General features: G+C 44.5%; 1 protein-coding gene across 1 annotated transcript in view; it reads right to left on the bottom strand.

Annotated features, from left to right (window-relative positions):
* LOC142814155 (sex peptide receptor-like) overlaps nucleotides 1-26333 on the bottom strand; it is a 187899-nt gene that overhangs the window by 40895 nt on the left and 120671 nt on the right. Inside the window, exons 2-3 of the mRNA XM_075892127.1 lie at nucleotides 24645-24722; nucleotides 14899-14945 (exon numbers count right to left, since the gene is read on the bottom strand). The gene's annotated coding sequence lies outside the window, so the exon portion shown is untranslated. The remainder of the gene's footprint in view (nucleotides 1-14898; nucleotides 14946-24644; nucleotides 24723-26333) is intronic.

The following is a 26333-nucleotide window of genomic DNA, read 5'->3' as shown; positions in this document are numbered from 1 at the left end:
AAAATTTAATTAAATGTGCTTTGTTGCTACTTCTTGGCTTGATTGTTAAAATATCATCCTGTATCGAGCAAGAACACCTATTTTACATTAGTTACATACACCCACCCTCAATTTTCTGTAATTTATTGATTTATCTGCAGTTTCTCTGCGTGTTGAAGACCAAACGAAAAAGAAAGAAAAATATGCCTGATAATACTTCTATGGGCTTGGGTACTGAGAATGGCAACGCTTCTTGTACAATAATAAAAACTACCCTGAGTGCGACGCAGTCTCGGACGCTAGGAACGGATCCGTACCCATCGACAGGTTTTCTAAAATAGAAGGCTGCACACATGAATAGAACCTCATTGTTCGGATTGCAGGAAAGAATCCCGTATTTTGACCAACATGACTGGCAGTGCCCTGTATTACAAGGCTTCAACCACAGTGAATACTTGGAGATCACCAACTCTAAACTGAAAGAGCAGTCCAAGCCAGTTCCGAGGATACGCATGAAAGTAGATGACCTCGCAGCTCCTACACAGGAGTAGCCGAGCAAGTCAGGGGTACTCTCTATGACTGCACTTGTTTGCTCCTCAAGACCTAAGGAATCATTCCTCGCTGTATATCTGCCTTCAAGATATGGGGTTTACTCTGTCGGGATACATAAAATAAATAGTGTAGCTCCTTCGGTTACTTATAGCTTCAGCTTTGGCTCCTTTTTAAATAAGCACAACGGCAACTGTGGTCCGTGTTCTTGTTCGCATGATTGTCCAATTCACTCGATAACGCAGTAGATGCCCCAACACGTGCCGTATCCATCTGGAATTTTCTACTTCTGGACATAGTTCTGTAAACAGACGCTAGTTTGGGAATAAATTACGGCCCCTCGCGAAACAATTTACAGGAGGAATGTAGCCACAAATGTTTGCGAGGTATGTTTAACCACCCTTCATGTGTCTTCAATTGTGAGCTTGTATATGTGTGTGCATATATACACGTGCAAAACAGAAAATTTCGAGAGGGGGCAAAACACGATGTAAACCCTCCCTTCCCCCGACTGCTCCCGCGGTGTACAATCTCGCCTTACTTGCCTGTACTTGGCCTGTTAAAAGTCGCCGAGAAAGTAAAATCGGCAGCCGCGAAGAGCAGCTATCGTCTCCGGTCATCGAAGTTTCTTTTAGATGCGGAAGCATCTTATACTCGCGCCTTGTAGTGCGCCGTCCGCGCCGTCCGCGCCGTCCGCACCGCTTCTCGAACATTCGACAGCTGACGCGCGCGCATGCGCCGTCGCGCCGTCGCCCACCATCTGTGCCGCGCGCGCTTCTCCTTCAAGAACATTCGACAGCTGACAGCGCATGCGCCGTCGCGCCGTCGCCATCTGTGCCGCGCGCGCGCTTCTCCTTCGAGAACATTCAACAGCTGACAGTGCATGCGCGGTCGCGCTGTATATATACTCAAGGTCGGCGCTCGCTCGCTCAGTTGCCGCTCGTCGGTTGGTTTTTACGGCGCGTCGACGTCCAAGGTCGCGGTGAAATGAATTCCAACGAATCCACAAACACAATGATCGACGTCCCTTCGACCAGCGCCGTCCTTTCGCATACGTGTGTACGTGTTCACTCATTTAACACCCCCTCCTACAACCACGTTAACCAATTTAGCCATCGACCCAAGTAAGTCGCAATTTAACACCCCATTTCACAACCACGTTAACCAATTTAGCCATCGACCCAAGGAAGTCGCACTTTAACACCCCGTTAACCAATTATATGCTCCGCATCCTCCTCAGTGTTCCCCCGAGGGAAGCTGCGGGCAATTTTTTTTTTTTGCCACGCGCATTCGTTCGCCCGACTCGCGGTAGCGCCTGGTTATGCATCCTTTCTTTGTGTCGGTAAGGATCCACTTGCAAAAAGAAACGTGACTTTTGAATAGAGGCACCCGTTTGGCGAAAACAAACACGATTAACAATTGCTTTTCGCTCTGGGTTCCCCGTACATATTTGTTTTCACCGTGAGTCTTCTGCACGCTCCGTGAATTTGAGCGCGAAATGTGGTGCAGCCTTATTCAGCGCGTTCTTTTCGCGTCGCCTTTATAGTAATTTTTTTGCGTTTTCTTCGAGCCAGCTTCGTACAGGTCACGTTTCGCGTCATTTGAGCTTCAGCTTTTCTGAAAGGTTTCAGTCTTTCCGCGCTTTTGCGGGTCCTCATGTGCAGAAGCGTGAGACGCTTGCGGCATCACGGACGGTTTGCTCAGCGTAACACGCTGCGCTGGCTTAAAAAAGAAGAAACACGGAGATGGAACTGAGGCTGCAGAGACGTCAAGCAGCTCTGGGCTTTATTGCTCACGTTTTTTTTTACGAGAAAGTATAACTTGAAAAACAAACGCAATTCGAACGCAGTACATCACCTACCGAAGCACCGTTACTCTTCCCTCCTTCCCATACTCGATTTTTCTGAGGTGTCGTGTCGCAACATACGACAAGTACGCTGTCACTTCAATGTGCCCTGGCATGTGCACCCGTAGCGGCAACGCGGACGTGATAACGCTTGTCTGCGAAGTTTGTGCGAAACTTCAGGGACAAACCACAGATACAATGGTCGAGCAATGAAAAACAAAACAGCACACACAAGGCACCATTAAGCGCTCACTGGTCGGAAATAAACGATTCCTTCTATTCCACCCAATTTCTAACAAGTCTTCTTAAATTGTGGCTTAAAGGGAAAAGAAACACCGTGAAAAAAGTTCAATAGCCTTGACGTGTCCAAATGGAAAACAAGCTTGCAACTTTGGCGTCCTTTTAGCGTCTAGCGTAACAATAAAAACAAATGTTGCAGTGCCTCGAGTACGCGTCTGCGCGCAATGGTGATGCCAAGGCCTGTTCTTTTTTTTTGTTATCAGGCATGCTTTACGCCAAAAATATATTAATCAGGGCGAGGTGATTGTGATGTTGCACTCAAGACAAAGCAAAAAAGTAACAAGGAGCGTTAAAATGCTAGGAGTGTTCATTAAAAAATCGTATCGTTTGAATGAACGAACTACTCTTCTTATTGAATGGCTAGTCACGATGAATTTTAGTAAGTCTTATGCTGAATTATTCAAGTCTTCGTATGCTCGCACTACGTTATCTTACGTGGAAGCACCAAAATATCAGTGGACTTGTCACTTAGAAAGCGCTGTATTTTACTACAAGCTAAATTTTTTGCGCACTCAAAAGACTCTTAGATGTTTGCCCTTAGCCTGGCCCAACCATCGCTGCTTGGCCACGCAAATGTGTAACTAGAGCACGAAATAAAACGACAGAGCTGGGAACAACTTTGCAGACAAAATGAAACACGAAACTACAATCATGGATTTCTTGTTTAAGAGTCATTTAAAGGACTGCTATCCCGAAGAACTCACCCTTTCTGTGCGTCACTTTAGGACAATGGGGAACTGCAACGAGAAAGCTGCCTTATGACCAGATGGGAATATAGCCAAAAACAGAAAAAAATCCACTATTTCCTTTTCTAAGATGAAAACCCTAATCATTAATCTTTAAGATCGCTTTGTGCGCTTCCAGTTCAGGTAAAAGATGATTTTCACTTGCAGCACCAAATGGTGTAATTTGAATGTGAATGGGAAGCAAAACGACATTTAAGGGAACTTGATTTTTTCTAGTACGGCTTAGAAACCTAATAAGTCTTAAAATAGTTTAACGTAAGATATACCTTTTTTACACTAAGCATACATTTCGCAAAAATTCATGCATGGCACATCATTGCAGTAAAAACGGAAACATAAAACAATAAGCGAGAGCGGTAAAACAGCAGCAATATTATAGAGCTTGAAGCACATCACAGAAACACCTTTTGTTAATTCAGAAACTAAATTTAGTGTTCAAACGAGAAACGACACCTTCAGCATAAATTTTCTCTCACAAAACACCCAGACAACTCTCTGCGAAATTCAGGGGCCGCCATTTGACCAAAAAATGTTTCTCTCCGAAATATTCAAGCAATTAACTGTTTTCATTGCAATAACTAGGCATGATTCCTTTCGAATATATCATAAAGTGTCGCCCAATATAAGTTAGGCATTTGGAGTGGCATGGTTCATATTGAACTTTTTGCGGGAAAGTCGATTCTGGATCGGTTACAGTCATCGAGCAAAAAAAAAAAAAAACGAGGGGGAATTGTCACATTACAATATTCAAGCCCAGCCACCTTGATGATGACGACTGACATCCCCGATCATGATTGAACTATTGTGAGAGCTGATGTTCTTAACAAATACGTGGTCACAGCATATCATGAATTGTCGCGCAAAGGGGGCGTCAACTAGTACATAGTAAACTATTTCGCAGATCCCAGGTCGTGTTGCAACCAGTTCTTTGAGAAATATCCGCGTCTATGCGTCATTTTATGGCTTTGAGCAAGCGTCGCCAGGTGGAACGATGTGTTTTTGCTAGAGGAGCAGCTGTGTGCAAATCGTTGTTTCAACAGAAACATCGACTATGCGGGCGTTCAAAAAGTTACCTGTGGTCGGAAGTAACGTCAGTACACATATTAGAGCACTGACGTCAGAACTATTAAAACAAAAGGACATTACGCTGCGTTGATGTTAATACTATATGCCACTTTCATTAGCATATTTCGCCAGGGTCGAATAACGATTGAATATAGCTTGCTGCATCAAAGAAAAAAATTGCCCGCAGCTTCCCTCGGGGGAACACTGAGGAGGATGCGGAGCATATAATTGGTTAACGGGGTGTTAAAGTGCGACTTACTTGGGTCGATGGCTACATTGGTTAACGTGGTTGTGAAATGGGGTGTTAAATTGCGACTTACTTGGGTCGATGGCTAAATTGGTTAACGTGGTTGTAGAAGGGGGTGGTAAATGAGTGAACACGTACACACGTATGCGAAAGGGCGGCGCTGGTCGAAGGGACGTCGATCATTGTGTTTGTGGATTCGTTGGAATTCATTTCACCGCGACCTTGGACGTCGACGCGCCGTACAAACCAACCGACGAGCGGCAACTGAGCGAGCGAGCGCCGACCTTGAGTATATATACAGCGCGACGGCGCATGCGCTGTCAGCTGTCGAATGTTCTCGAAGGAGAAGCGCGCGCGCGGCATAGATGGCGACGGCGCGACGGCGCATGCGCGCGCGTCAGCTGTCGAATGTTCGAGAAGCGGTGCGGACGGCGCGGACGGCGCACTACAAGGCGCGAGTATAAGATGCTTCCGCATCTAATACAAATATAATGTACATTAGGCAATTGCAATGGCCGAGCCAAACCTAGAACAACAACTGACGTTAAACCGACACGGCGTCTCTCTTCTAGGAGTACGCGTGTCGTTTTTATTGCTTTGTTCTTAAATTATATATCCAGCACTGTATTCACAGTTCAAGTTGCACCGGTAGTACACCTACGTAGGGTCTTTTTTTAAAGGTATGAGGACAAGTGGAGAAAAATGACAGCATATCCACGAGGTGAGTGATGGAGAGTGGGGCGAAGCTGGGTCCACACGCCGCTGGCGCGCCGCTTCGGCCTCCCGTTCTCGTACACCGGGATCTTGCGGGCGCCGCCGCACAGCTTCACGGCACGCTTCTGCCTCGCGCGCTCCCACATCGAGGTTCCGTCTTCCAGCGCGCGCCGGCGCCGCCTTGCGCGCACGCCGCTTAGCAGCCCTGTCCATCCGCCGACATCCTGAACGCGCACGTGCGACAATACGGCTTTTATTTTACTACACCGCACCCCCTAACGTACGGTGCCGCCGACGAACACGCGATCACTTACGTCTTCGTGTGACTTCATTCCTATTTTCTCGTGCGCTGGCACATCGGGGTTCCATCCTCGAGCGCAAGCCACTGCCGCCTTGGGCGTTTCATACTTTTTATCGGCAAACCGTGAATATTCCGCTGGCCGCATCCGTCTGTAGTTTGTCTGTCTGTTTGACGCACAGACGGACGAACGCACAAACAGACGGACAGACGGACAGACGCATGGATGGATGGAAGCAAGAACGAAAGGACGGAGGGAAGCGCGAATGGACTGACAGATTCTTCGCCCCACTCATCATTCACTGCAAGGATATGCTGTGATTTTAATATTTATCATACTACAAGTAACGTCCTCTAGTATCGTACCATTTGCATTTTTCAGCGTATATGCATTTCGTTATATGTACAAGTACCACCCTCTACAGCCAGTTCAAGAACTAACAAGGGGTAACTACATGCGATTACGACGGGACGCTCAGCCCAATTAAGCCTTAAGAACTACGCTCCTGAAAGCGACTTTTTTCTCCAAATGTCATTTTTTCGTTTTTGGTTTTCTTGAATGCGGATTGTTTCGCCTGTCAATTTGCTGCATAAACCTTCCATCTATGTAGATTATTTCGAAAGATATAAATGCAAATTTTACACCACCAATTACCTGCGAAACCGAAAGTGAAGGTGCCAGTTTCGTTTGCATAAAAACTTAGCTTGAAATCTTGTATTTTGTTGATTATTTATGGATCATATCAAGTGCAAACATGTCATAATGCCTAAAAGCATTGTCAACACATTGTTTTCAATCATAAAAGGCACAAAATTCTCACTTGGCGAACGCGTAAAGCTGTACATGTGTTGTTCACGCTCAAGCACGCGTTTGCCAGCCTATAAACCAACAGATTTCGTTTGTTTGACGATGCTTCCCATTTCAATAACAAAGTAGAGGCTTGTCGGTTGTCGCGTCGCAGCCAGTGGCTATTACCCTAACGCCCACTAGATGGCTCTGCGGCGCTCGCTCCAGACCCACTCGCCACTCCTGCGTGCGACCGAACGCGCTATCTCCCTCTCTCTCTCTCTCTCTCGACAATCGTCTGTGTGTGCGCTTCGATAATATTAATTAGAACAAAGAAGACAAGGTGGTAGCACAGAGGTCTCACAAGGTGGTTACAGCGTTAGCTCACCGTCAAGATTCGGAGGTGAGAGATCAAGAAGCCGAAGCGGCTCGGGCAAGCGGAGCTGGGAGCCCGCGGCGGCGGCACGGAAACGCCAGCAAGCGGATGCTGAAGGTGCGGACAAGGGTTGCTACAGCCGAGCACCTGAAGCGATCGCTATCAGAGGTTGGTAGCGCCGATGCGCGCTTTATATAGGTGCGACTTTCTAGATCGCAGTTTCAGCCACAGCTAGAAGGTTTGTGACCGTTTGTGGTTGGATAATAATTTTATCGTCATCTCCAGCACCAGAAACGAGCAATCCCGCGCCAACGTCATGGCCGTCCTACAGCGGTAGTTTGCCCCCTCCAGTGGAGATCACAGTGATCACACAGTGCGCTCAACTTTCAAATACTCTTTGGTGGCACGCGAAGTCACGCAATGAGCGTGGCTTCACCCACTCATCATCAACCTTCGAAGGTTCGCCCACTCATCATCATTCACTTCGGGGATATGGCGATATTATTTTTACCATTCTTCATTTTCAAAATACCATGTTTGGCACCTGAGCTGCCAGTGCTTCGGACACGTCCGGAGCGCGCCATTTGATTTCGCCTGTCCCCCTCGCCAAATATCTGGCTTTCATCAGCTAGCTCACGTGTTTATCGGCATTTTATAGCGCGAACGTTCATAATACACTTTCTTTTAGGCAGCTTAAGGCGCGTATATGTAGTTTTTACTCTAGATATAATAAATTGTCTTTTCGTCCTATAGCTCATCACTCCCAATACATATCTGTCAAACAATGCTCCTGCAAAAACCAATGTGATATTTTTTATAAACATTGTCTCGAATTAAAATAACTGAATAATAGACTGCTCTCTAAAAAAGACAAATGCTTACTTATTTTCTGCGCAGTGTTGGGCCAAGTGGTTTCGCATTCAATGCAATGTGCATTGCAGAGACGCACACCCTATGTAAATTCTGAAGTACTGCTCTGTTGCGTTCAGAGCACTCATTTTACATAGCGCCCTGTCTAACGCGTTTCGGAAGTGTCCTTCGGAACAGATGAATAGCCGGGCTTACTTCATTTGGTGGAATCCAGCTGTGTTATTCTCAACCTAGCGCATAACATTTTATTTTTTTAATTTTCTTTCTTCAGTGAATAAAATTCATGAGCCATGGCTACAAAATGCCTCATCGCACAGAAAACGTTGCATCTACAACAGCATTATTTTGGTGATTCATTTAATTTTGTTTCCACAACTTGGCTTCGATCGACCTCTAGACTAAACACTGGCTCTTTAGTACCATGCAGTACAGCGAAACCTAAGGATTGCACCAGGCATCATAAAGCCAGAACTTTGACGGCACTTCGTTGATCTGTCGTTGTGAATTCGCCTGTGGGTGGCGTCTCGTAAGTACAAGGACTCCAGAAATATTCACTGTAGAGTGACTTTAGGCTTTACGTACTTCCTTAAGACGCTTGGTTGCGGGCGATTGATTGAGGCGTCCCGTGGCTCCACCACGCTGCGTGCAGTTAGCAAGACCACTATGAGAAAAAGCGCTCCTGTGAACCACATCGGAAGCAGTCGCGACGGTGGAGGAAGAGCTGCGGACAAACACCAAAATGAGTAATCATTCAGCTAGCCACGGCTGAGTGCGGCTTTAGTTTGGCTATCAGCTTCCCTTCTTTCGGGAAGCTGCAGCCGCATCATTTGCATTAAAGCGTTGTTTCCGACTTATCCTAAGTACCACGGAGAGCAGGGTTCATTACAACGGTTGTAACGCGAGCAGCACGGAAAGGCAAATTGCTAGAATGGTAGGGGCTTCGCGGAGAGCAGATCACCTCGTTAGCATATATACGATGGGAGCTGGGATGTGCTTTTTCAGCTTTCTTTCTTTTTTCTAGAAGACGTTAGCTTTAGTCTATAGTGCATACGTTTCTTTATATTGTTTCATTTTATTTTAATATTTAACTGCTTCTTTTTGGCGCATCCCTATCCCTTAGCTACTGAACTGCAAATACGAATGAGGTACCCTCGCGGAAAGGTTGGAGCTTTTTTTTTTCCTAAAGAAGAAAGTTTTCCTAAAAATCAAGTGCAAAGCTGGTGGAAATCGGAGCCTTCTGCGGCGTTGAAAACTGTGTAGTTAGAAAAGCAGTAACGCCATCGTCATTGGGAGAAATCAGGGTCAGTGTTAGTATAAAGAAGGGTCCGTGTTAGTATAAAAAAAAATGTCGATGGGAAGCTTTGCCACGGGGATGGCAGCGCGTCCTTTTCTCAACATTTTGTAGCCGTGAAACCCAAAATAAAGGGCTTTCGTAGGTGAAATGCAGTTGACTGCACAAATTTCCACTGCATACGTAGCCACTATAGGTTTTTTTTTTTTGTGTGAAGCAACCGTAAGTACAGCTGAAGTGCTAAACATAACCACACCAGTTACTCAAATCGTGGAACATGACATCTAGACCATGGTCGGATATTCGGTATGCGAATCTTCTGAAACGGATTCCATGTTGACTCCGACTTCGTCTCGTGACGTGGCTGACCAGTGATTTCTCACGTTCGTGACACAGGATTGATCCAAGGCGGTCATATTCCGAAAGTGGAGTAAAGTACGTAAGGTCATCACGCAAGTCATCGCAAACATCGAACGTCTTGAGCCCACCATTAAGAAAGTTGAAGAATTTTTTTCCAAAATACGATGGAAAATATGAGATTCGCAGAGAAATTGGCAATATGGTAGAAGAAGCAGTTGACGCTGATAATTTGAAAGCGGAGACGAAAGAAACCGATGGTTTTGAGCCCCAGATTCCTCTAGCAAAGGTGAGAGCGGAATCTAAGAGTGAGGATACATTATAAGTTCGGCACGCTCTCCTACAATCAATAAAAGAACGGATAAGAACTGAAACAGAACCTGTCTGTTTAGCAACCTGTGTGTGCCCCCTCCCGCGCTTATGTAATGCCTTCGGACCTTTAGGGTGTAATAAAGGAAATGAAGTGAAAGAAGAATACTCCCTTGTTCTACAGCACCATCATCCATCCTATGCTTCCTCAATGGTTACATTGATGAACAAGAGCTTGATAACACGACATCACGACAAAAAGTTCAACACACTGGAACTACAAAAACAAGTGTTCCAACTAGAGTGATTACGATCCGAAAGATCAACACTGATAGATGAGCGCAACTTAACTAGGTATCTTCGATGCCTCCAGAGCTCTCATTAACGTGGGATACCCGTCAAGATAATGACAGGAAAGCAGCAAGAACTCGGGCGTTTGCGGGGGAAGATTGCTCCGATGGAACAGTGGAAAGCCTTCGGAAATACAGAAGATTATCTCCCAGATAGCATGGATGAGTACTCACCGAAAATAGCAATGTCAATTGTTCGGCAGTCTCCCAATCGCTGCTTACATGTTACTGAAGGAATCAAATCACAATCAATACAACAAGTGAAAGAAAAAAAAGAAAGGAACAACCACGACTATCCGTAACCCCCCCCCCCCCCCCATGGTACAGCTGATTGCTTCTGGTCTTCGAGAAAGCTGCAGAAGCAAAGCTTGAAGACAATGTGTACAGCGCAGCTTACTTACGCAAGATTGCCAAATGCCAGAGAGCGTCATAACAGCGAATGAGAACTACCAGATGATGTCATAGGAAGAAGGCTTACGCTTACAAGGTAAATGCAGTCAGGACGAGAAAGCCTCGCAAAAGCTTCCTGAGAAATAGTGGCACAGGATGCTTGGAGAAACGACTTCTGTTTGAGTTTTCATGTTCAAGAAACTGGCTCACCAACAGTGCAAGTACATCACGGTCAACGCGTTAAGTAGCACAAGCGCAGCGCAAGCGTGGGAAACATCGCTGGAAGGTCAAGTGCAGAAGGAGATCCAGATGACACTTCTAGGACTTACTTGTAACTCAAATCTAGGCGAACATTGCGTACTAAAAACCCAAACGTGTTTCAGGGTTCTTTATTGCCATGCGTCATATGCCACTGTGAGGGCGCGGAGGGTTTTGAAAACTGTGAAGACGAGGATTAATGCCATCATCATGGGGGGGGGGGATATCAGGGTCTATGTTGGTATATACATGTCGACGGGGGGCTTCGCCATGGGGAGTGCGTTTCCTCAACATGCAGAACTAAGCCAGTTTCACCTTTATTTCTATTGCGATTAATTCTTGGCTTTTAGTAAGAAAGTGAGAAAGATATACACTAAGACGCATATACAGTTACGTAAATGGTAGCTCTTAATAAAAGAAAACGAAGGACGGAAAATAATTTTTGTCCTGCGAAATGCGACTGGGCCGCGTACTCATCCCAGTCCCACGTAGGGACCAGCAAGTCCAGCCTGCCTGCCTCCTCGCTTGCCTGCTGGACAGCCGCAAAATAATCAATGAGAGCGGAGCACACTATTTTTAGAACTTTTCAGCAATACTTTTATGTTAGTCGGCGCAACACCCTCAATACTGAATACTTTTTTTAACACGGATGTGTTTTATGCAAGGGTCCACCGCGACTCTACTGACGTATTTACGTCACAGATATGACGTTGTAAATTATATGCTAACAGACTGCAAAGAAAAAAAGGCACTCTTGAGCTTCAATCTTAATAATTGAACGTGATAGTGATATTCTATTTTTAGTGCGTACTTCAAACACTTAGTGTACGAAATCTTTTCGAGCTTGCTATGGCACCCACTACGTGGCCTTAAGGGTGAAGTATCGTGTGTGCCTTTTGTAGTAGGTGACTGGCTTGAGGGGAGAGATGAACAACAAGACAAAAAGCAGGGAGGTTAATTAGGCACATGCCCGGTTCGCTACCCTACACTGGGGGAATGGGAAGAGGGGCATAAAGATGAGAGAGAGAGGAAAGAGAATAGAAAGAGAGAGAAAAAAAAGGATTGTCAGTCAATGGGCTGAAGTGTATGCAGTGATGGTACTACTCAAAAGCTAGAGGTGGTCACGTAGGCCTGTAGTCCTCAAAAAGCACAAGACAGCTGTGACTGCTTTTTCAGCCAGCGAAATGCGAGGACGGTGTTCCAGTAGCATCTGCATAGAGAGTGGCCGATCGTCCAATTGTCGCAATGCGCCCGAAAGCTTCTGTCTTTCTGAGGCAAATTGAGGGCAATGGCATATCAGATGGTCGATGTCTTCTTTGGTGTAGGAGACGTCGCATTCCGCATTGTCGGTCTGTTCGATGAGGGTTGTATATGCTTTTGTGAAGACAATCCCCAACCAAAGGCGACAAAGAAGCGAAGCTTCACGTCGACGAAGTCCGGATGGAGGTCGAAGTTCCAGTCGAGGGTTTATTTGGTAGAGTCTTGTATGTCTTATGCTTGGGGTGTTCCACTCCAGCAGACACAGACTACGTGCCAGGTGACGAAGTTGCTTTGCAGCGTCAGTCCTTGACAAAGGAGTCGGAAGAATGTGCTCTTCTTGGTACGATGTGCGAGCCGCGTTGTCTGCGGAATCATTGTCACTGATTCCAATGGCGAGGTAGCCACTGAAACTTGACCTCGTTGCCTGTGTCCGTGACGTGGTGAAGAAGCTTGATAACCTCTTAAGTTAACTTTTCATGGCAACCTCGTCGAAGGACTGACTGCATGCTCTGTAGGGCCGGTTTTGAGTCGGAAAACAGCCCATTTACTCGGTCTCTGAGATTTGATGTACTCTAGGGCGCCACGCAAAGCCGCAAGTTCTGCCGCCCTAGATGTAGTGACGTGTGACAGCTTGATTCGCAGAGTTAATCCTGTAGCTGGAATCACCACCGCATCGCCAGAACCAGACGCTGTGGTTGAACCCTCGCTGTATATGTGCACGTGGTTGTTGCACATTTCGTGCAGGAGGTGCAAGCTCAATTGTTTTAGGGCTAACGAAGGCAAATTTGATTTTTTTCTTTATTCCTGGAATCGAAAGACTGGCTTGAAATATGAAGTAGTCTCATTTCCTGACACCCGTTGGCAATATACGCTTGTATCACGCATTATTAAGGCAATATTTCATGTTTAATTGTAATAAATATATACAGGACTGCATTTCCAAGCAGAGGAACTTATTTCCACTGTAGTCACAAGCAGAGGCGTGCCTAAACGAATTTAAAAAGTGCAGGTAGCTCCAAATGCAACAACGTTCTTTTTTTTTTAATTTCACACCAGAACACTTTTTGTAAGAATCTTTCTAGAGGAGTGTGGTTTTTATATGCCATGAGGATCTGATTTACCAACTTGTAAATAACCGGAAACAATTGACCACGTTTTCGTACACTAATGGGCAAAGGGTACACCTTTGGTATGCCTTTGATATCTTTTACTCAAGACAACTGATAAAGAATTTCCGGTATGCCCTCATGGAATCAGGTGTTTAGCAATCGAGTGGTGATTGATTACTTTTTGATTTTAATCAAGGTGACTGCCTTGCACAGTATATGGTGCTCTCGAATGGATAGATTTCACTGTGACTCTGGCAGGAGACCAGAAAGGCAGTAATTTAAAGAAAGTATATGGATATTTCTCGAGGTTGTAAGAATAAATGGCTATGTTCCTTCATGGTTGTAATGGGTGGAAGCCCTACTTACCATGAAGGAATTTTAAGTCATGATGTGCATTGGCAGTCTTTGACGGCCATAGTAATTGTTCTGTCATGTTAGTTGCGTATCGTAATATATTGATCATGTTCCCCCGAGTGAGAAGTTTGACCAAAAATAAAAGAAGGCGTGGCTGAGTGGTCGAACATATTGTTGCCACGCAAACAACCCGGGTTTCATCCCCACTCAGACGCAGAATTTTCGATTATTTATTTATTTGCATCTTTCTCAATTTTTGGTTACGCAAAGATCACACTTTTTTGCTCACAGTCAATGAAGCCGACGCTGACAACGACGCCACCGCCGGAATTTCTGCAAAACGAGCTCCCTAACGCTGTCGCGTTAAAAACGATAAGGAGAAGCTCTAATGTGGGGCGTAGAGCTCGCGATTTCGCGAACTCAAGTGAGCGACGCCAATCACTTGACCACAAAGCATACGTTGTCAAGAGAGCTAACGGCAAGCCACATATCGTTTCGAAGTCTTCAGAACTTCATAACTTCAGCGTCTTTTCGTTATCAGTAGCGAGATGGCCCGAAGAGCGCGCGTTGGGCCCACTCTAACGGTCGTCGCCTCGCGTTTTGGAGAGCGCCGTCTCCACGGAGCGTGATCTCTCCTATACGCGCGCGCTAATCAGTCTTTTCATTTGAGAGAGGCGCGGAGGGCACTTCGCTCGCTGCCGCGGCTGCACTTGCGAAATGAGCATGATTGTGACGCTTGCTCGCACTCGTTCTGCGTATCCTTGTGCCTCCGTTTCACGCGCCTTTCTGTCGAACTGTGACAGCTGTTAGTCCACGCTCGTCCTGTGTATACTCATTTTGTGCGTTCTTTCTGCTTAACGTGTGCGCTTTAAGTTTCGAACTGCTTGCGTTTCGTCGCGTGACTTTGTAATTTGTTGCTATAACATTAATTCCTTCGCCCATGTAGCGAAACAAAGCACGATGGGCGCTTTGTTTATTGTGTTTATTTTTTAAAAAAGGCTGATTTACTTCTGTGAATACATGTTTAACTTTTGAGTTATACCGATTATTAAACAAAAATTAGCCACAAGTTTCGCATCTATGAGCTGTCCATTCGGAAAGGTGTTGCGCCTCACCGGCAGGTAATTCATATAAGGTCTTTTTTTTCTTTCTTCAGTAATTGTTTTAGGCATACTAGTCATGATTATTACCTGCATACTGGTTACGATTATTACCTGCAGCCTTCATTAAATTAACCTTTTTTTCTTTTCGAACTTGACTTCTGTCTCTTTCGAAGAACTAGGGTCGAGTATAGCAGTGTTTCCTTCCGTTTGGCATAATTTTTGCTCTCAATCACTTATTCACTGGAAGCTGCGGTCATGTCCCTTTAGTGAATAGTAATTTCGGGAAATGTGTGACAAAAAATAAGTAGAGAAGAAATATCATATTTTTTCAGAAACTCACCAATCAGGGGGCGCCTCTCCTTCTTGAACGTTGTCATGCGTCAGCTCCTACATGAGAAAATAAGAAACAATAATATCGAAATTAAGATGTATGAAAGTTACAGAGAAGCAAGAAGTTGTTCTCATTAAAACGGTAACTTGGGAGAGTTCGTATCGGTTCTTATTTCAGTGCAACAGCCCATAACAAAATGAGCAGACTGATAGCAAAAAGAAAAACGTACGTGGCGAGTGCTGCCTAGCAACTGAACTGCTTATTGCAAATTACAGATGCGTGTACGCAACATGCCGGAACACATGACTCTGTTGGTTGGTCGGTTGGTCGGTCGGTCGGTCGGTCGGGGCCGCGCCGACGTAGGGGCCGGAAGATCTTGGCCCTTCACCCGTTCGCGGGCCCTTTGAACAGCGCTCATTTGTTTATGGCGATCGCCGCTTCTTTTGGCTTTCTCCCAGCCCTCTTGTTTACTAAAACAGGTATTTTGTAACGCCAAACGTTGTCATAGCACACTTCACTGAGTGCATGCATGGCTCGTTAGCTCACACGTGACATAGATTGCCACCGCCGTCTTCTTAATGCAAGAGGAATCCATGCAAACACCTCGCAGAGAAAATCAAGTTCCCTGTCAGACAGATCATGTGAAGCTTGGCTTACAGAGTTACCTATGTTAGGTTTCTACAATTGTCATCATCAGCCTAACTATGCCTCTTGAAGGGAAGATGTCTCTCCCCTGTTTCGCCAATAAACCCAACATTGTGCTTTATACCAGCGAACTTGTTAATTCTCTGTACCCACCTCATTTTCTGTCTACCTCTCCCGCGTTTGCCTTCCCTTGGAATTCAGTCAGTTGCCCTTAACGAGCAGTGGTTATCGGGCCTTCAGAATAGATTGGCGGCTCTAACCGAGAAAACCGGTGTTAGCGTTGATGCAATGAACGAGAATTTGGGAATATCATCATTATCAGTGTTCAATCAAAGCTCCAGTAAAGTCAATGAACAGGACACTGCCAGCTTTCCCAGGAGAGAAGAAACTGCTTTAAGACAAATCATAACATGAAAACCACACGTGCAGCACACAAAACAAAGGGGGCGTAGCTTTTGAAGTTAATCTTTAGGGGTAAGGTAGCCACCATAAAAAGGTATGTCATTAAGATAATTGAGCATCTTGTAGGAAGTGGAAGAATGCTCAAAAGCTGTGAAGACAAAACTTATCACAATCGAAAATGAGATGTAAGAATTGAGAGACAAGAGAGGCAAGGTCATATCCAGTATAGATAGGATAGTTGAGGTGGCGTAAGAGTTCTACGTAGTACTGTACAGAGCCGAGACACGCAGGACGATATTGTAAGATTCAGTAATAGCCAAGAGAACCTGACATTCTACCAGTAACGACAGGGAAGTAAACAAAGCCCTAGGTGGAATGCAAAGAAGCGCCTACCACCTCCCGGTTATTGGGATGCCGATGTACGCAAATGATCTTAGTGCTTGCGAAAATAGGGCAGCACCTACACGATCAACATGCATAGCTAGAATAAAATTATCCGCATTCTTCAAAGAGGCATTGTGTTCTTGATCTCATTACATCTATTTCATACCAAGGTGCCTAAATGACGTGATTCTACATAACTTGGCTATAGTAGCGTAATGTAAGTGTAAGTAATCAAGACTATCACGCCATAAATACATGGCCTATATATATAAGCAAATATGCTAGCGCGAGAACTGCAGATGAATTTCGAGCGACTCATGTTTCTGCTGCTGCAGCAGTTTTCCCGAAGTCAAGCAGCTATATGTAATGCTCTGAAATATGCACAAGTAAGTAATTTTCATGAAATTGCTCAAAGTATATCTGCCCAATCCAATCAGAGAGCACACTTTGAAGCTCGAGCACCACATGAGTAAGATGGTGATTCTGCATGGCGCAATATGAAGTAAAGTATATCGCCCTGCTCTTTAAAAGTTTTCTTCCACATCCAAGCCTTTCGGCATCGATATCTTGCAGAGTGTTCACATCTCATGTCACACATTCTCGGACATTTGCTACCATTGCTAGTTATTTAAAAGAGCCACGTAAGTGGGATCGAGTGGTATTGTAATTTATGATGAAAATTAGTGGCAATGAGAGGTGGGAAAGTACGGTTTTGTCTCTGATAATGAGCGTTCGTGTTCCCGATGTGAACGTTGATGCATCTGCCACTTTGGCCAATGTAAGTTTTACTACATGATAATGAAATTTAGTATACAATGGCCTTCTAGCATTCCGTATATTGGAAGGTGTAGTTATAAACGCAGTTGTATTGAGCTCTTTCATTGCTTTTACTCTGCTTCGCAATTCTTTTTTGCACTTTTGCGGACAGGGACATGACCTCATCAGAGGTCAAAAAAAAAAAAAAACGTCAATGCTAAGTCACTTAGCCCCGTTTTTCAAACCGTGTGCCACTCGGTGAGTACACGGTATGACCATGTACTTTTTTTGCTCTGACGGTCCATTCACCATCCACAACCCGTGTTCCATTTGTTTTAAGACGTGGGCGAGGAAATTGATTGAAGCCTTGTCCTTTCAAAATAAGAAATATAATTAGGATATTGAATATATCGAAATATGAGCACAACTGTTTAGATGTCTTGATTTTCCAACAAGCTTAGAAAGAAAATTGAGTGAGACATGTATGTCAGTGCAGTTGCGTACCACTAATTATTTTCCACAATCTCTCTTTTGATAACACACGTCTGGCAGTCGTGTATTCTATTAGAGGAAGCTTGTGGTCAGAGTAGTTAATGCAGACATGGTGAGATTGCGGCACCAATTTCTGAAAAAATGCCCCGCCACGGTGGTCTAGTGGCTAAGGTACTCGGCTGCTGACCCGCAGGTCGCGGGTTCATATCCCGGCTGCGGCGGCTGCATTTCCGATGGAGGCGGAAATGTCGAGGCCCGTGTGCTCAGACTTGGGTGCACGTTAAAGAACCCCAGGTGGTCAAAATTTCCGGAGCCCTCCACTACGGCGTCTCTCATAATCATATAGTGGTTTTGGGACGTTAAACCCCACAAATCAATCAATCAATTTCTGAAAAAATGGCCTTTTTGTTTTAAAGTCACCCACAACTAACATCGGTGTGGATTGTTGTGTGGTCAATGAGAGGAGGACGAAGTCCACGACGTCCTTGGTAAGCGTGGTAGGCAAAAATTAAACAGCCACAACCGGCAAGCCGTTGTTGAACTTTGTGGCATACAGTGCACCAGTGTTTTTCTTTTGTTCTACGATATATTTCAATAGATACTGCAGGTATACCCGTACGCAAGCAGATGCCCAGTACCAGTGCTCTATTCTACTCTGCGAGCGCCACAGCAGTAGTGGTAGTATATGACTTGTAGGGTTTGGTTACGAACCATTAAGATGTCAGCAAGGAATAGTTCAGAAAGAACTAACTGGAACTAATTTCTATACAAACTTCGTTTCACACATCATGTGCTGATGCTGATGCTGATGCTGATAACCTCAGATGGATGGCGCTTACCCACAGAGGGGGATGGGCCAAAAACCGGGTGGCAGAATACTTAAATAAAACGAAAATGAAAAAAAGCCAATCTGAAAATTTACTTTAGAGATAATACTGTTAATAAACAAAAATGGTTGCTGAGCAAGCTGTCAAACAATCTATTGTTCCTGACAGACATCACTACGAATTATAAACCAAAGATCTGGAAAGGTTAGGGTTCACTAGCACGGTAATCATTTAGTTGCATTGATGTCAAACACAGTGGAGCATATATCCCTGTGGCAGTAACCAAATGAAGTGTCGCCAAGTGATAAAAGTACTGTTACATTTACTTGTATTCTTAGCTTTTGTAATAGGGCTACTAAAAGTCTTTTTCTGTGCCACGCTGTGGAACTTCTAACAGCGAACTTCTTCTCTTTTGCTTGCATGATTCTTGTGGCACATACTTCGCTTTCATTTGACGCCCGTAGCTGCTGTACACGGTATATTGGGGCTTACTCAGTCTTTTCCTTTGCTTGCCCAATTCTTTGGCATATACATTTTTTTACCGCGACAGCGTTAAAGAGCTCCTTTCGCAGAAATTTCAGCGTCAGCGTCGTTCGTGGTGAGCAAAAACTCGTCATCTTTCAGCGACAAAGATGCAAATAAAATAAATAAGCGATTGCGGGTCCGAGTGGGAATTGAACTGGGGTCTGTTGCGTGGCGAGCGGGTGTTATAAAACACACCCCTGCATCTGCATGTGAATACAGCTAAAATAACTTCCTCTCCTTGGAAGTGCAGTCAAAGTAACTTTCATGCTTTACGAAAACACGCGTACTGTTCACATGCTTCACAATACATTAAATATTGCGAAAATTCGGCAGATTCCACGTACCTTGGGAATCGATGTTATGCGCAGCATGCGGATGCAAGGTGAACGTGTTTTAATGTTTTTATTGAGCGAAACGTCATGAAGGGGCGCTCAATGTATTGAAAATTCACGCACACGCACACTCTAAATTCCCGCATATATTTTATATTAGCAGTTGTTTGCGGTTGCCTAACAATGCCAACAGCAAAATAGATATTACCAACTCCAGAAACGGTAAGCTGATATAAAGCGATGGTGCTTGCGCTGGGGCTCACGAGGATCCCTCAACTGTGCTACACAAACCAACTTCAGTGGATGGCGCCTATAACTACAATTGACGTAAACCCGACATTACGACTGTATCATATATAGGAGAAGATATGTAGTATCTATGAAATTTTAGAGCCTATACTGAAACAAGAAATGACGTTTCACAAAAACTAGGGTCTATTTGCAAAGTATTTCCGAGACCTGGCGTGGCTTTGTGGTAGGACGCTTGATTGCCATGCATGCGGAAAGGTAGGATTTGATTCCTGCTGGGATACTGACATTTGCTCTTTGCATTCGTCCGGTCAGCGCTGCATATGTTAGCTTTTTCTCGGAGGCCATGAAAGTAAGAACTTGTTTGCTTAATGAATATATAGGTGGCACTGCAAAAAAACTGTGCAGTTGGTGCTTGGCAACACAGAATCTCGGGCCTCAAAGGCATGGAGGCCTTTGTTGTATCTTCCTCACATAATCAGTTATAATTTTGCTCACATGTATCGCGTGTCTCGTCCTCAGATGTTTCTCACAGAATCAATTACATAATCAGGGGGTCTCAACAGGGGTCCGTGTTATATCTTCCTTTCAAATTCAGTTATATAGGTGCCCACGTCTAGTCCTTTAAACTTGCCCTGATTTTCATTACGTAACCACTGCGCCATTGGACGACACCCGACTTTGCTTTAAATTTATTTTAAAGTGCACTCTTATACTTTAGAGGAGATGCGTCTTTTCTTTTTTTGATAAACGGTAGCCCTACGCCGTAGCAACAGCCATACCAACTATTTCAGAAAATTTACCGTTGTTATTTTTCCAGTGTTACTCATTTCTGTTTGTTTAAAAACTAGGTGGCTTATTTGGCAAATACAATACAAATAGAGAAGTAAACTTTATTGATTACCGGCAGATTGCCGAGCTGGGCTCCCGCCTAGACCCAGCAGGCCAAGGAAGCTGTATCCCGGCAGTTTCCTTGGCCTGCTGGATCGCCCAGAGTTGCTTGTCCAGGCCCAGTCCGCCAACGCGTCTAAAGGTCTTAGCTGGAGACTGCGACCCCAAAATTTCTGATTAACGCCGGACCTTCGCATAGGATATAGTGAAGAGTGGCTCTGGTGGTACAGTACTGGCAGAGATTCGAGCTATAGACGTCGGGATATATATGGTGCATGATGACGGGGTTCATGTATGTGCATGTTTGTAGCTGCCGCCATTTAACGGACTGGGGCTCATTTAGCTTGGGGAGAGGCGGGGGGGACTCCCGCCTTCGCAGTCGCTAGTGTTGAGTTATGTCACAAAACTTAGTGAGCCGATCTTTCATTCCCACACCGGCACAGAAAAGTCTGTTTGAGAGGCCGCTTCGTCTAACATGACACGGAACGTAAGACCTGAAGCCACGTCGTGCGCCACTTAATTCGGGCTGTCCTCCTGGTTACCCAGTGCTGTGTGGGCAAGGAACCGAAGGATGTCCACGAATTTGTCCGCCTCGTCAGTATTGCCTGTATTAAAGATCCGCAATGCCTCTGGGTAGATTCTGCCACTGGCGTAGTTTCGAACGGCCTCTGCGTGTCCCTGATTACATATGAGGCGTTAGTGTGAGCTATGGCTATCGCGATAGCCACTTCCTCTGCCGTTTCTACGTTCCGTGTGATGATTGACGCGCTGCTTTTGCATTGTTGTGTTTGGTTTACCATAGCAGCCACGAAGCGTTGACGTTTCTGGTATAGCGTGCTGCGTGGACAAAGACCGCCTCATAGTTGTGCCTCGTCCAATAATATTTTTTCCATGTTGCCGGCTTTCCGCAGTGTGTAGCAGCAAGCCAAATGCAACTTGGTTCACTTTATTACCTTTTTTGCTTTCTTTTATGATGGCCCTTTTAAATTTGGCCCTTCTAAACGCCTTTGGTGTTCGCAGAGCATAAACCAAAGGCATTTTGCGCCGCCTGGTGAAGTTTTTAGGCTATATTTGTTCAATGTACGCGTGTATATTTTATCTTATCAGTCATATAATAAAGCATTAAAACGTCATCTAGTTCGAAAATACAGCGTATGTTGTATAGAAGGCTGATTCACATCTTGTGTTAAACTTTAGCATATATGTGTGAACACGACCTCTTTTTTTTACACGGCTGCTCCTTCATATTGATGATACGCATCCTTCTATCTTGCACATAATCTCTACGCTGAAGTCAAATCTGTAAACAGAGCAGGGGCATTTGTTGTGTCCTTTGTGCGTTTAACTGTTGCCGCTTCTGTAGTGCTGAAGAAGCCATTACCTCTCTCTCTTTTCCTTTCTTTCAACAAGCAGTTTGACGTGAGAAATAATTTACTTCAGCCAAGTTCGTTATATTTCATATCATTCTATCACATTTAATATTGCCCCGCCGTGGTGGTCTAGTGGCTAAGGCACTCGGTTGCTGACCCGCAGGTCGCGGGTTAAAATCCCCGCTGCGGTGGCTGCATTTCCGATGGAGGCGGAAACGTTGCAGGCCCGTGTGCTCAGATTTGGGTGCACGTTAAAGAACCCCAGGTGGTCGAAATTTCCGGAGTCATCCACTACGGTGTCTCTCATAACCATATGGTGGTTTTGGGACGTTAAACCCCACATATAAATCAATCAAATCACATTTAATACATTTAGCATATAAACAAGCATCATATTCAGTTCGATATCGAGGAGCAAGCGCAAATTAATACGCAGTATAGAAGCAGATAAAACGAACAGGGGTGAACATTTATCGGGGAGAATGGTTCCGTTATGGTTGCACCTTGAGCTCCTTGCGGTCTCATGAAGGGCATTCTCCCCGAGGAATTCATCTTTACCGGTGACAACGCCATCTATCCCGAAGAAAAGCCTTGATTTCCTTTTTTCTTTAGACAACTGTGCCAGGAGAAATGTGCAAACCGAAAAATACGTCCCCGAGGCAGCGTGTTCGGAAAGCCGAGTGTGACTGAGAACCGCAAGATAAGGTGAGGGAATTCAGCTTTGAAATATAGGCGGCAACGGTGTCGTTAATTTGACAGGAGGCGATGACGACAAGGAGTCTTTAAGGCGAGTGTTGGAGAGCATCCGGAGCACGTTCGGGTATTACGCATGCTGTCGTGTGCTGATGAACGCCTGCGAATATATCTCTCTTTCGCATGGGTGGTTCTCTTCCTGCACAGTGGTACTTGCGGTGCTACTCTCTTAATGTCTTAGTTTTATTTTTTTAGGCCTCCGTGAGCCTGTATTACTGTAGTTGTAATAAATATGGTGCTGTTGGCTCGTGTAGTTTGCAGAGCCATAGAGTTAAAAGCTACTTGATTTTAACTGTTTGCGCTGTACTTCATTACCGTCGCGTTGTTTTCATGTCAATTTGATGCTGTTGCTTCAATTTAAATTCTTGTACACGCGTGTACCAACACTCCATATGTTCTACTGAAGCCAAGCGAGGAGATTTCTTACTCAACTTTTTAAAGTAAATAATGATAGTTTTTCTTTTCAACCTTGCTGTACTTTCAATTCTATCTTGAAATAATGAAAATTTTCTTTTGGTAACACAAAAGAAAAGCTATACCAAGGTAAAGAGGGAGAGCCGGAATAATGGCGGATTGGCAGCACTATCAACGAGACTGGTTAGATATTTCGCATTGAGGCATTAGGCGTGATTTAAAATGGCCGCAGAAGTTGTCTATAGTGTAAGTTGCACGTACGCATAGTTAAATAACATATTGACTATAAAGTCTGTCTTGTGGAAATATCTCGTAGCACATTTTCAAAGCGATATTGTTTGGGGGCGTACTGCAGGCCGAGAAAACGAGCTATCTTGATATTTGTTATTTTGATTTCGTAATTTCTTCCCCATTTGTCTATTTTAGACTGTCATTGAAGTGTACATTTAGTACCGAAGTTGATTTATACGCCCATAAACTACGTAAATGAGAAAAAGCGTTCAACGTTAATGAAACTTCTTGTTGGGCTAGTTGGTGTTCTATGAGAGACGTCTTACGTTTTAGCTCAAGCAGAAAAAAAAGAAAGAGCTACCTGATGAGAGAACGAAAGTGGGAAAATGCAAGCGCTAAACGTGAACTGACTTTATTTGGGAAAAACCCCTGAAAAGGCAAATCATCTGAAGCGCATGCGCGTTGCCGTAGCATAGGTAATCAAACATTGATCTGAAAAATCTTAACTCCTCACCGAACAAACGACTGATGTGTCATTTGTTCCGTAACACGCATTTACCGGTCCTTTGATCAGCCTGCATGTGTGCACCGCGGCTAAGCGAGATCAAGATCCTAGGCAGAGGAGGAGATGCCTTGGGACGGAAGTTGCTGGGAGTTTTTCATATGAAGAGCGAGAGCAAAGAGTGTATTAGTGACATATTCATTTGTTTTTTCGGTGATTAATTCAGATTTTTCAGATATATGCTTGATTATCTATGCTACGGCTGCACGCATGAGCTTTAAGTGATCTGTCTTTTCAGTGTTTTTCGCAAATAAAGACCACTGATGTTGCTCTGAGCACTGTGTTCTTCTCTTATCAGCTAGTTTTTCCTTTTCCTCTATGTCTTGAAAAAATATGACCTCAGGTGTTCAACGTTAGACTGAACATAGCTTGCACGGGGTTTTGTGCGAGGAAGCGGAAATAAACTGCATCCTGTTAAATTACCATACAATTTATAATCACTTATATACACTAATCACGCGCTTTCGGTGGGAACTTAAAACATTGTTTAAAACGAAAAACGTTGCCATGTGGCTCCTGTTTAGGCTAATCAGGACTGAATCCCTGTAGCTTTGCAAATTACGCTAACATGCTGAGCGCTTTAATTTAAAGCTGGCTTATGGACACTCTCAGAAAAAAGAACTCATGCTCCTTTTCACGAATTCTAACTTGGCACGCAGGAGATCACCAAACTCTCGTTCAAAAGTCCGCAGCACGCAATATGGAACAAATCTGTTTGAAAACAGTTTACGTTTTAAAAGGGTAACACGTACTCTATATTTTTCTTAAAGGGAAGTGACAACTTGGTGGTAAACGCCTTGTTCTGAGCTTTGGTAAGCTATTCCCTTGGTGTTCCCTTCAAAATTTCTCGATGTGTATAATAATAGATAAGTTAACCCAGCAGTAAACTCAATAAAACAAAAGTTGACTGAAAGATACTCACTAACTCGTGAAGAATCGTCTCCTCCGAAGCCGCTGCATGGCGGCCAAAGGCGAAGCTAGGGCGAATAGATGAGGCGACCTGCGCAGTACGGGATGATCAGTTGACGCTTCGAGCCACGCAATCCTTGTAAATATTGTCAAATACGGTAGGCCAATTGTCCAAGTGGCAGATTATTAGGCGAGTCCGACAGAAGCCCTCCCAAACGATATAGTTAAAAAAAAGCTACAAAAAATTCGGCTGATCTCACGTACCTGGGAATCAACGTTATGAGAAGCATGCGGTCGGAAGGTGACCGTGTTGCAATTTTTTATTGAGCAACACGTCATTAAATGACGCTGAATATATGTAGAAACGTTGCACGCGCAGACATATGTTGAAGAGTTGCAGATATTTATATAACTAGTTTTTTGCACTTGCAGAATGGTGTTAACTGGAGCATGCGTATTAGCAACACCAGAAGCTGATATAAAGCACTGACGCTCGCGAGATTGCTGAGTTTGGACACTGCTACATAAATCAGCTTCAGTGCATGGCACCAAAACAATTGACGTTAACGCGACGTGACGGCTGTACCAAAGGAGTGCATACGTGCTCCCTTGGGTAGGCAGCACTGCAAACACTATTAACACTACACGAAGATTAGCGTCTATTTGAAAATTAGTTCCGAGACCTGGCGTAGCTCTGTGGTAGAATGCTTGACTGCCACGCAGAATGCTTTGATTTGATTGCCGCTGGGACCCTGAAATATATAACTTGCAATCCTCGGAGGTCCACGCTATCTATGTCAGGTTTTTCTTAACTCTGATATTTATTCGGTGCCTTCTTTGGGTCGACGCTACCGATGTTGGGTATTGCTTAACGCTCACGAGTTAAAATTGCCAATATGTGTTCTCGTCGTTCCTGGGTAGATACTTTGTGTCAATCACCTGTGGCCCATACCCGCATACCAGTGGCACATACCCGCCCGTGCGTATATGCCACTGTCTGGCTGGAAGTGTTTGTCTGGCTGGAAGTGTACGTGACAGAATTGTGACGTTATTCGTGTCTTGTCCAGCGTGTCATTTTGTCAAAATCATCTTACCCTCTCATGCTAATTTCTGTTCACGCCAAGCACGAAGAAACCATCAAGCCTATGTTTTTAACCAGGGGCACATATCCCAAAAATCTTCCTTGACGATTTTTGATTTTCAACTGTTGGCCACACGCGGGAGTTAGGTAATGAGTTGCCGTAGTGAAATCTTCTAATGATTGAATACCTCTGCCAAATGAAAGCCTAATTATCAGATACTTTTTGAAGCATAGTCTACTGGTGGCTTTGAACCTTTTTGAAGAGTTCTTTTTATGGTGAACCTTTACCAACACGCCCTACTGGCAGTCATCCTAGAGCTCTTTTTATGTAAGCCTGTGTTACGCTGTGTATTTACCTCCTACAATAATGCCCTGGGGCGCTGCGGGTATTTTCAATAAATAAAATAAATAATGCGGCGAAGTGTAATTAGCTCGACATAGAAGGCATAGACTGCGACTGATTGCGTATGGTCCAATATGAACTACAATAAAATAATTTATTTATTATGCGAGAACGACACAGGATATATATATCATAAGTTCTTGCATAAGTAATTTATTCGAAGTATCTATGTCCAGCAACGACACAAAACACTACAAGAATCTTTTGCTGCTATATCA

The sequence above is a fragment of the Rhipicephalus microplus genome, chromosome 4 (genome assembly GCF_043290135.1).
Source record: "Rhipicephalus microplus isolate Deutch F79 chromosome 4, USDA_Rmic, whole genome shotgun sequence".
Lineage (NCBI taxonomy): Eukaryota > Metazoa > Arthropoda > Arachnida > Ixodida > Ixodidae > Rhipicephalus > Rhipicephalus microplus.
The sequence above is the reverse complement of the archived record's forward strand: the minus strand, read 5'-3'. Positions and strand labels throughout refer to the sequence as shown.